This window comes from Carlito syrichta, unplaced genomic scaffold (genome assembly GCF_000164805.1).
Source record: "Carlito syrichta isolate Samal-C Ts95f unplaced genomic scaffold, Tarsius_syrichta-2.0.1 Scaffold314826, whole genome shotgun sequence".
In the NCBI taxonomy this organism is placed as follows: Eukaryota; Metazoa; Chordata; class Mammalia; order Primates; family Tarsiidae; genus Carlito; species Carlito syrichta.
The window spans coordinates 309,464-319,375 of NW_007258922.1; positions in this window are offsets into that span (position 1 = coordinate 309,464).

A 9,912-nucleotide genomic window follows, 5' to 3' on the forward strand; every position below is an offset into this window, starting at 1 on the left:
GGGCTCAGGCAGTCCACTCACTTCGACCTCCCAAAGTGCTGCGATTACAGGCCGAGCCACCGAGTCCAGCCTCTTTTCTTTTTCTTTTTTTTTTTTAGTTGTGGTTTCACTCTGTTGCCAAGGCTGGAGTGTAGTGGCATGATCATGGCTTACTGAAACCTCAAACTCCTGGACTCAGGTGACCCTTTTGCCTCAGCTTCCTGGGTAACCGGGACTCCAGGCACACACCATCACACTTGGCTAATATTTTGATTTTCTGTAGAGATGAGGTCTCACTATGTTGCCTAAGTTGGTCTCAAACTCCGGGGCTCAAGCAATCCTATCACTTTGGCTTCCCATAGTGAAATCCCAGGATTACAGGGGTGTGAGCTACCATGCCCAGCCAGATTTTCTTTAAATAAAACATAGTTATTTGTCACATGTGGGGGGAGAAAGACACAGGAAAGTATTTTGCTTAAGCAAGTCTGGGGCCCAGAAAGAGGATGGAAAAACTGCCATCTGTGACTCAGGATTTGGGAAAGCTGCAAGAAGAAATGGAAATGGGTGACCTCAGATACAACATTTGAATGAATGCATGGAAGATAGAGCTCAGATTTTTCTATGCTGAATGGCTTCCAAAAGCATGGGGGACTATTTAATGGGGATAACCTAGAAGTACAACAGCACAGAATAAAGGTGTCATTTAAAAAATCCACAGAGTTTTTACTGTCCTTAGAAATCATAAACAAGGTTTATGTGCAAGGTTCAAGTGAGAAATGATTCTGGTCCTCGATATCTTTAGTTCCAGGACAGTGGGTGCTGGCTGTACAAGTTCCATTTTGAGAATTAGATGAGGGTCTCTGTGCTCCTGAGGCTAAACTTGCCAGTGCTAACCTCAAGAGCTAGGTCCAGAAAGCAAGTGGTAGAAGGACTCTATCCATCCTCTGAAGCCCGTTGGCAGGTCCTGCGAAATCTTATGGAACTTTTATTCCCAGATGAGGACTAAACTCTGATCCTTTCCCCCTCTCTTGCCAAATTTCTAACTAAGGGATCTGGAGAGATGGGTTTTTATTCACTCTATATAATGTGGCTCACTTTCCAGCCTGACTCAGGCATAGCATCCTCTGACAGATAAAAGAAGGAAATTAAAATATTTTATGACCCTGAAAAATCATCTGTATAGAATCCCCTTTCCCAGGAGTCCATTGAGAAGCTAAATGTTTTCTGTCTATTCTGTCATGGTTGCCACCTATGAGGCTTCATCTATGTATTAAGAAGTTTCTTCTCAACACCCTCTTATCTCAACAATGGCATTTCCTTTACTGATTTCAAATTTTCTTAGAGCAAATCTTTGAATCCACCTGTGACCTGCAAGCCCCCACTTGGAGATGTCCTGCTTTCTCAGGCCAAACCAATGTAAACCTCACATGTATTGATTTTTTTAAAAACTTCTTTCTTCCTAAGATATATCTAACCAAGCTGCAATTTAACCACCACAGGCATGAATTATCATGACCTCTTGGGTTGGTGTCATGGGTCTAGGTCACTCACATTTGGCTCAGAATAAACCTTCTTAAATATTTTACAGAGTTTGGCATTTTTTGTCAATACAGAGGTTTCAAGTCTCTGGTTCCTTCTTTGAAAAGGATACTTTTTTCTGGGAATGTTTTTCTTTAGAAAGTAAACTTACAATGTTAGGACATGTTTCTCAGGATAATAAAAATAGCCACAACCAGGATTCTTTACTGGGATTTCCATTTTGATTTTGGCCTTACTTTGTTTCAGATGGTGGAAACACATTTCAGGTGTTGTAAGATTTGAAGAGCCTAATGAAATAGAGTACACTAATATTGTTGTGCTATTAAAAAGAAATAGTAGCCAGATGTGGTGGCTCAAGCCTGTAATCCCAGCACATTGGGAGACTGAGGCAAGAGGATTGCCTGAGCTCAGGAGTTCAAGACCAGCCTGAGCAATATGGCAAGACTTCGTCAATATCATAAATCAAAAAATTAGCTGGACGTGGTGGCACTGCCTGTAGTTCCAGCTACTTGGAAGGCTGAGGTGGAAGGGTCACCTGAGCCCAGTAGGTCGAGGCTGCAGTGGCCGTGAGCGTGCCACTGCATTCCAACCCGGGTAACAGAGTGAGACTCTGACTCAAAAAAGAAAGAAAGGAAGGAAGGAAGGAAGGAAGGAAGGAAGGAAGGAAGGAAGGAAGGAAAGAAAGAAAGAGTAATAATCTCAATTATCCCACATTATGAGCTCAAAGTCATCCTGGATATATAATTTTTCCAGAGTGCTCTGTAGTACCTAGGGTTGGGAATTGTTTTCTTAATTTTGGTGGTTTGTAAACACATTAGCTGTGTTTTCTTAGACATCTATACAAACTATTGTAGATTTCCTTTTCCTATAGACTATACCAAGTGTAGCACACGTAATCATTTTGTTAAGGACACTGCTGTGAACCTCAGACAGTTTCTGAAGGTGTGGGCTTATATAGGAGACTTCTTAACATAGGTTAGGAGCAAGACTTCTGGAAACAGAGCATTAAATGCTGGCTTTGTTAGTAACTAGTCCTAAATTTTGAAGTTACTCAATTTCTCTGTGATTCAGTTTTACTACCTATAAAATGGGGGTGTGTGGTGGTCATTAGGATGTGCTTTGCAAATAGTCAACAATGAGAGTGTAATTGACCAAGGGCCCCAGCTGTTGTACTCTAAATCTATCACTGTGTAGACAGGCCACTGTGTGGACAGGCTGCTTCTGGTCAATTGAGTGTGTCATGGATACTAGGATACCCCAATGTTGGGCCACATGGAGCTCCTTTGTTTGCTACTGTGGGGGCAAGAACCTTGGCCTCACATCACTTTGACTTGTGAACTCTTTAATGGTTTGCCTAACCAAATCTTCATCAGGTTTTTACACAACTTTCTCTTAGTCTTTTATATTGTGGCCTGAGTGCTCTTCCAGCAAATTTGGTTTCCTCTCTATTTCCTTCATATAGGCATTTTCCCTAATATAGGGCTGTCAGATTTAGCAACAGATTAAATAAGAACAGGATGTGCAGTTAAATTTGAAATTTAGATAAAGAACAAATAATTTTTATTAGTAGTATGCTTATACTTTCAGTATCCTTATATTTTATCTGGAAAATTTACAAACCCTAATCCCATCCGGGCATCTGCTTCTTGGATGACTTGATCTAACACAGGGTACTAATAATTATATGTACCCTATAGGTAGAATTAAGTGAGTAAATATGCCAAGTAATTAGAGTTGAACTTGGCACATAATAAGTGCTCAATAATTAATAACTATCAAAGACAGAGGGTGTGATTAGTACTGAATATGCTCTCCTTAGGTCTCTTGCTTTTCTCCTATATGGGAGAAAAAAGAAACACTATTTCCTCTGCCCTGTTAGCTTGAGTGTCTGGGTCGTTACAAATTGAACTGACAAAGGACAGACTAGTGGAGAAAAAAAATTATTTTATATGCATATGGGGGCCTCATGGAAATGAAATGAAAATCCCAAAGAAAGGGTCCGAAGACCCAGAGGCTTATATACCATTTTAACAAAAAGTGATAAATTTGTGGAAAAATGACAAAATAAAGGAAAAGAGTTTGGAGTCTCTGGGCACAGTGAACTGTGGGCAGGTGAATATATGAGAAAACTAATGGAAGATGAGGGTTATTTCAGTAACTTTTGTTTATGCAGATACAAGTCAGTGCCTCTCCAGTGATAAGAATTGTCTCTTCTTCCTGGTATGGGAGAAGAGACAAAAGCATATTTACAAAGTGAAATTTATGCCCTGCCTTTAGGCAGATGGGGGGAGGGTAGAGAGCTCTTTCAGCAGTCTATTTCTCAGTTGCCTTCAACCCAAAACGATCATTTGTCAAAGTGACATATTTTGGAGTGGCATATGCTGATTCTTTTCACTCTCGAAAACGACCAGTGGGCTTCATGCTACGCGCCAGATGCAGGGCATACCCTCACAGAGTGGTCTGGTGTAGATGCTTGCAGGTGTGATAGAAGTGTGAGTAGGCTGTCTCTGAATGAACACTGCTGGGTTCCCTGGCCATCACTGTTTTCTCTCTCCACCACAGCAGCTGTTTCTAATCTCCCCTGCTCTTTTTCTCTTATGATTTTCTACTTCCTCCTTGCATTAATAGTCTTCACACAAAGAGAAAGTCTTGATTATCACAAAACCCAAATGCTGGTTTCCTTCTGGCTAACCTTTAAAAGTTGTATTTCTACTTTGTCTTTTAGACTCTTCTTTTTTTAGTTGTTTGTTTTACTTTTGCCTTACTGGTTCCTTTATCACCAATGTTTTCTTTCTTTTCCTTTGGCTATCAGGTTCTGTGGGAGTCTGGTTGCTTGAGAATTCTGGAGACCTGAAATCTGGATATCTAGGGTGATGTAAATGAATTGTATAGAAGTGGAAACTAATGGAACATACAGGGAACTTCATTGTTATCTGGGTGACCTAAAACATTTTAAATAATAAAGCAAAATGCCTTGAGTGTTTGAAAAAGAATATGGAAGTTTGAATCTTATGTGTTAGGATCAGAGGTGTATGAAAATTCAGTAACAGTAATACATTAATTGAGTTACATTTTCCTAAAGTCCAGAAAATAGTAATTTCAAAATACCTTTTGGACATCAATTAATTTTTTATCAAAGATAAACTTTTCTCCCTTAGTAGCAATCTTACATGTAGATTAAACCTTATATTGATGCAAGTTATCAGTAGCATAACTGTATTCACAAATGCTGGTCTTAGAACTGAAGTTTAATTTCAACTCTCATTAAAATCATAGAATCTTGGAGCTAAAACAGATTATGAAAGGTCACTAAGCCCAATACTTTCTCTTAAGCAAAGGCAAGTCAGTACAAACAAGATAAAAATCAGTCTTTTTTCAGTTTCCAGAGAAAGGTTTGCATAACCAGAGGCAAAGTGTAAATTCTTGAGCTATTGATATATTTAACAAAAAAGCACACTGAGTTATTTAAAGAAGTGTTATGCCAATCATGCTTATGCAATAGTTTCTCTGTGATGTTTGCTGGTTAGTGAAATGTGATATAACATGCAACCTACAACCATTTTAATTCTGGGGATCTTTTGGAATTAATATTTTTCCCTGCTAGTTATAAGGGTCTTCAAAGCATCACACTGTATTTAGGACATACTCATGAAGCATATAGTGTGGTAGAAAGAGGCTGGGATTTTGAATCAGAACACCTGGATTCAAATGCTTTTCCCTGCAATTTAGTCCCTTGGACTAATTTGAGCTTCATGGAGCCTAACTTCCTCATCTGTAAAATGTTAATTCTAATTTGTGCCTGAAGTTTTTTTTTTTTTGACCAGATTTTTCTGTGACTTAAAGATGAGATTGTATAGAAAAAACTTTGTAACAAGATCTTGTTGCTATTTGTATGAAGAAGACAATGTTTATATAATTTATCATTCACAAGAATACAGGTTTGTTGTTAATTCCATTCAATCATGAGGTGCGGTCATTTCCAAAACAAGTGATCCTTAACCAAGTAAGAAATTCCCATAAAGATAGAATATGTGTACAACATTCCTTGTGGGAAGTTAGGTTCTCTTCCCATCACCCTAGCAGCAGCCGCAGTCCTGAGCTCATGTTGACACTTTGTTATTGCATCACTGTACTCGTTATCTCATTCCCAACAACCTGCAGAATTGTGAGTCATTATCTTCATTGCAGGTTATGTGGCAAATGCTTAAAAAGACAAGAAACTTCACCAAACCTCACCATTAGTAAGTCACAGAAAATAAAATCAATCCAGAGGTTTGGGTTCCAGGATCCATGTTCTTGAACTTGAAAAATGTGCCTTCCTGCTCACAGTCATTGGGTTTGGGAATATTGTCTTCATTGGTGTATTTCTTGTCTTAAGACTTCTGGGAATATCAAGATTATCATTTTGGGTGCGGTAGTTCATGCTGTATTCCCACCACTTTGGGAGGCTGAGGCAGGAGGATTCAAAATTCTTTTTCTTATTGTTTGAATGGGTGAATAGCATAAATTCCCTTGAACTCTACTAGATATTGTAAAGGAGGAAAAACTGTTCTTCTACCCTCTTATGTTTAGTGGCTGGGGCCTGTGAATTAAACTGACAAAAGATATTAGCAGGAGAAAATGTATAAAGATTTTATTTATTTATGTTTGATTTTTAATTTTTTGAGACAGAGTCTTACTCTGTCACCCAGTACTGGGATTACAGGCGTGAGTCATTGCACTTGACTTCAAAACAAACCATAGTATCATACCATTCAGATTATGTCCTCCAACCATAAGTGTCAATAAAATCAGAAACCAATAACAGAAGACAGCCATTATGGATAATAGTATAGAGTTTCCCCCCAAAATTAAAAATAGAACTACCATATGATCCAGCATTCCACTTCTGGGTATATTTCCAAAGGAAAATAAATTAGTATGTTGAAGAGATATCTGCACTCGCATGTTTATTGCAGCTCTGTTTCCAATAGCCAAGATATAGAATCAATACAGAAAATGTGCTGTATATACACAATGGAATATTATTCAGTCTTATAAAAGCAATAAATTCTGCCATTTGTCACAACATGGATGAGTTGTTTGTAGGACATAATGCTAAGTGAAATAAACCAGACATAGACAAGTACTGCATGATCTCATTTATATGTGGAATCTAAGAAAGTTGAACTCATAGAAACAGAGACTATAGAATAGTGATGACCAGAGGCTGGGGAGGTTGAGAGATGGACAGATATTGGTCAAAGGATACAAAATTTTGATTAAGTAAGAGGAATAAGTTCAAGAAATCTATTGTACATCATGGCAACCATAGCTAATAATATACTGCATACTTGAAAATCACTAAAGAAATAGATTCAAAGAGTTCTCAGCACAAAATAAAAAATAAGTATGTGAAGCAAATACATGTATGAATTAGCTTGATTTAGCCATTCCACAATTATACGCATTTCAAAACATCATAAATATAATAGTACACCATAAATATAATAGTTTTTATTTATCTATTAAAAAAGAAATTAATAACAGAAGAATGACTTAAATGTCCTCTATGTTGTAAACCAAATAAGATTACTAAAGAAATCTTGGCATTGAAAAGAACCCATAAAATAAATTAAGAAACATTTGAAAACTGAATTCAGTCTCAGATGTGTACTTTCATGGACTAAAGTCAGGTTGACCTAAATCTCTGAGGTGCATAAAGTTCACAGCTGTCAGGAGTGTCTGTGCACTAGAATTAGCAAGTTGCTAGATAATAAATACTGAGGCCTTGCTTTCAGTATTTTACCACCAGTAATGCTGCGGAGTCCTCATTAAGCAAGTGCACATCTATTAATAGATGCTTAAATTGACTATTTTTTTTTTTTTTTTTTTTGAGTTGGAGTCTCACTCTGTCGCCCAGAGCCTCAACCTGCTGGGCTCTGGCGATCCTTCCGCCTCAGCCTTCCAAGTAGCCGGAATTACAGGCATGCGCTACCACGCCCGGCTGATTTTTTGATTTATTGTAGAGATGAGGTCTCGCTGCCCAGGCGGGTCTTGAACCCATGGGCTCAGGCAATCCACTCACCTCAGCCTCCCAAAGGTGAGATTACAGGCTGAGCCACCGAGCCTGGCTAAATTGACTATTTTTGAAGGAGTTGTTTGTGAACCATCACTTGGGTGACCATATGTCCTGGTCATGGAAACAGTTCTGATTTACACCTGCTGTCCTGGCAAAATGTATTAACGGCACCACCTTTTACTCTCAGAAGTGTCATGTTATGAGCGAAAAATTGTCAGCACCCAATTATAACTTAAGTTGGTCATGATCTTGAAGTGTATTTGATGCATTTGCATCAAATAATGTATTTTTTAAATTATTATTTTTGAATTGGCATTTCACTCTATCACCCAGGCTGGAGTGCAGTGGCACTATCATGGCTCATCATAGTCTGACCTTTTGCAATCAGGCAATCCTTCCACCTCAGCCTCCCAGGTAGCTCGGACTATAGGCCCATACCACCACACCTGGCTAACTTTGATTTTATTTAAAGATGAGGTCTTCCTATGTTGCCTAGGTTAGTCTCGAACTCTTGAGCTCAAGCTATTTTCCCCCCTCAGCTTCCCAAAGTGTTGAGATTACAGGTGTGAGTCACCATAACTGACCATATTTATAAAATTATCACAGTTTTCTTTTGGTTGCTGTTTATGTGTAATTACTGCGTGATTACTATTTTGGTTGATGTTCTTCTCCTCTAACTCTTTGTTATTAAGCTTCTTTTTTCTATGAAAAAGTTGCAGTGGGTGAGGTGGGCAAATTTCCGGGGGATTTTTAACTCTCCAAAAGCAGTAGTACATCCAAAAATCTTTGTGAGTCTTATTTCCTTGAAGTCCACTCCCTGTTGAGAAGTTGACTTCCTATTTAACTACGTTTTCGTTCCTGATCCAGAAAAAAACATCTCGGGACATTTAACATTTACATTCTATCAAGAAATGTATTTTCTTTGATGTGGATGCATTCAATTTAAATTTTATTGCAGGTGCGGAAAAACAGCAAGGAATATAACGTGGAGCAAATCGCCCACTTTATCATCTACTCATGAGAGCTGATTTCGGGTCGCCAGGGTGCCTCCCCATTTTGAGAACCAACAATGTGGTGGTTTCAAGGATCTCTGCCCCTGGTTTGGGAACACAAATATTTCCTTATATCCAGAAATGCTCTCAGTTCCTGGATCTGCTTTAGATATGCACAACTAAGTTAACATGAAAGGACACTCCTGGTTTGAAATGTGCTCCGGCATCCCTCAATGGACATTTTTCTTCATGCTCTGTAGTGATAATGGTTTAGATCCGTTCTTGCCATTAAAAAAATCTGGCTGGGCTCAGTGGCTCAGCCTGTAATCCCGCGCCTTTGGGAGGCTGAGGTGAGTAGATTGCCTGAGCCCGTGGGTTCGAGACCCGCCTGGGCAACTTGGTGAGACCTCATCTCTACAATAAAATAAAGAAATCAGCCGGGCATGGTAGCGCGCGCCTGTAGTTCCGGCTACTTGTAAGGCTGAGGTGGAAGGATCGCCGAAGCCCAGCAGGTCGAGGCTGAGGTGGCCGGGAGCGGCCACTGCACTCTAGTCTGGGCGACAGGGTGAGACTCCAACTAAAAAAAAAAAAAAAAAAAAAAAATCTGGAATGGGCATAACAAGCATATTGTGTGACCATAAAGATTGTGTGACCCATAGGTCAGGGCTTAAAAAAGAAATCTGAGATGGTCTAAATGAGTTCAAGACATGAACAGAATATAATGCTGGTTGCTTCTTTCTATTTCTTTTTCTGCTGGATTCTCGCAAAATTCACCACGTGTCTTCTGTATGGTTGTTTGTTTTTTAAGGTTCCTGAGGGAAGAAGCAAGACGCATGGAGTATGTATAATGTTTTAGGGTGTATATGAGGATGCGCATTACTTTTCTTTTCTTTTGTTTTTTTGAACTGGAGTCTCACTGTGTTGCCCAGGCTAGATTGCAGTGGCACGCTCATGGCCACCACAGCCTCCACCTGCAGGGTTCAGGCGATCCTCCCGCTTCAGCCTTCCAAGTAGCTGGAGCTACAGGCATGCACCACCACTTCCAACTAGTTTTTTAGTTTATTGTAGAGGCGAGGTCTCGCCGTATTGCCCAGGCTGGTGTCGAACCGTGGGTTCAGGCAATCCTCTCCCCTTGGCCCCTCAAAGTGCTGGGATTACATGCGTGAGTCACGGCGCCTGGCTGCACCTTACTTTTCTAGAGGGTAGACTTTCAGCGGTTTAGAAGATTTAGAAACATGGTTAGAAAATGGAAGTTACTAAAAAAAAGTCTTTGAACTCTGGAAATTAGTACCATGAAGCTCAGTACTAAAAATCCTCCAACTCTCCTCTTAGGATGTACTC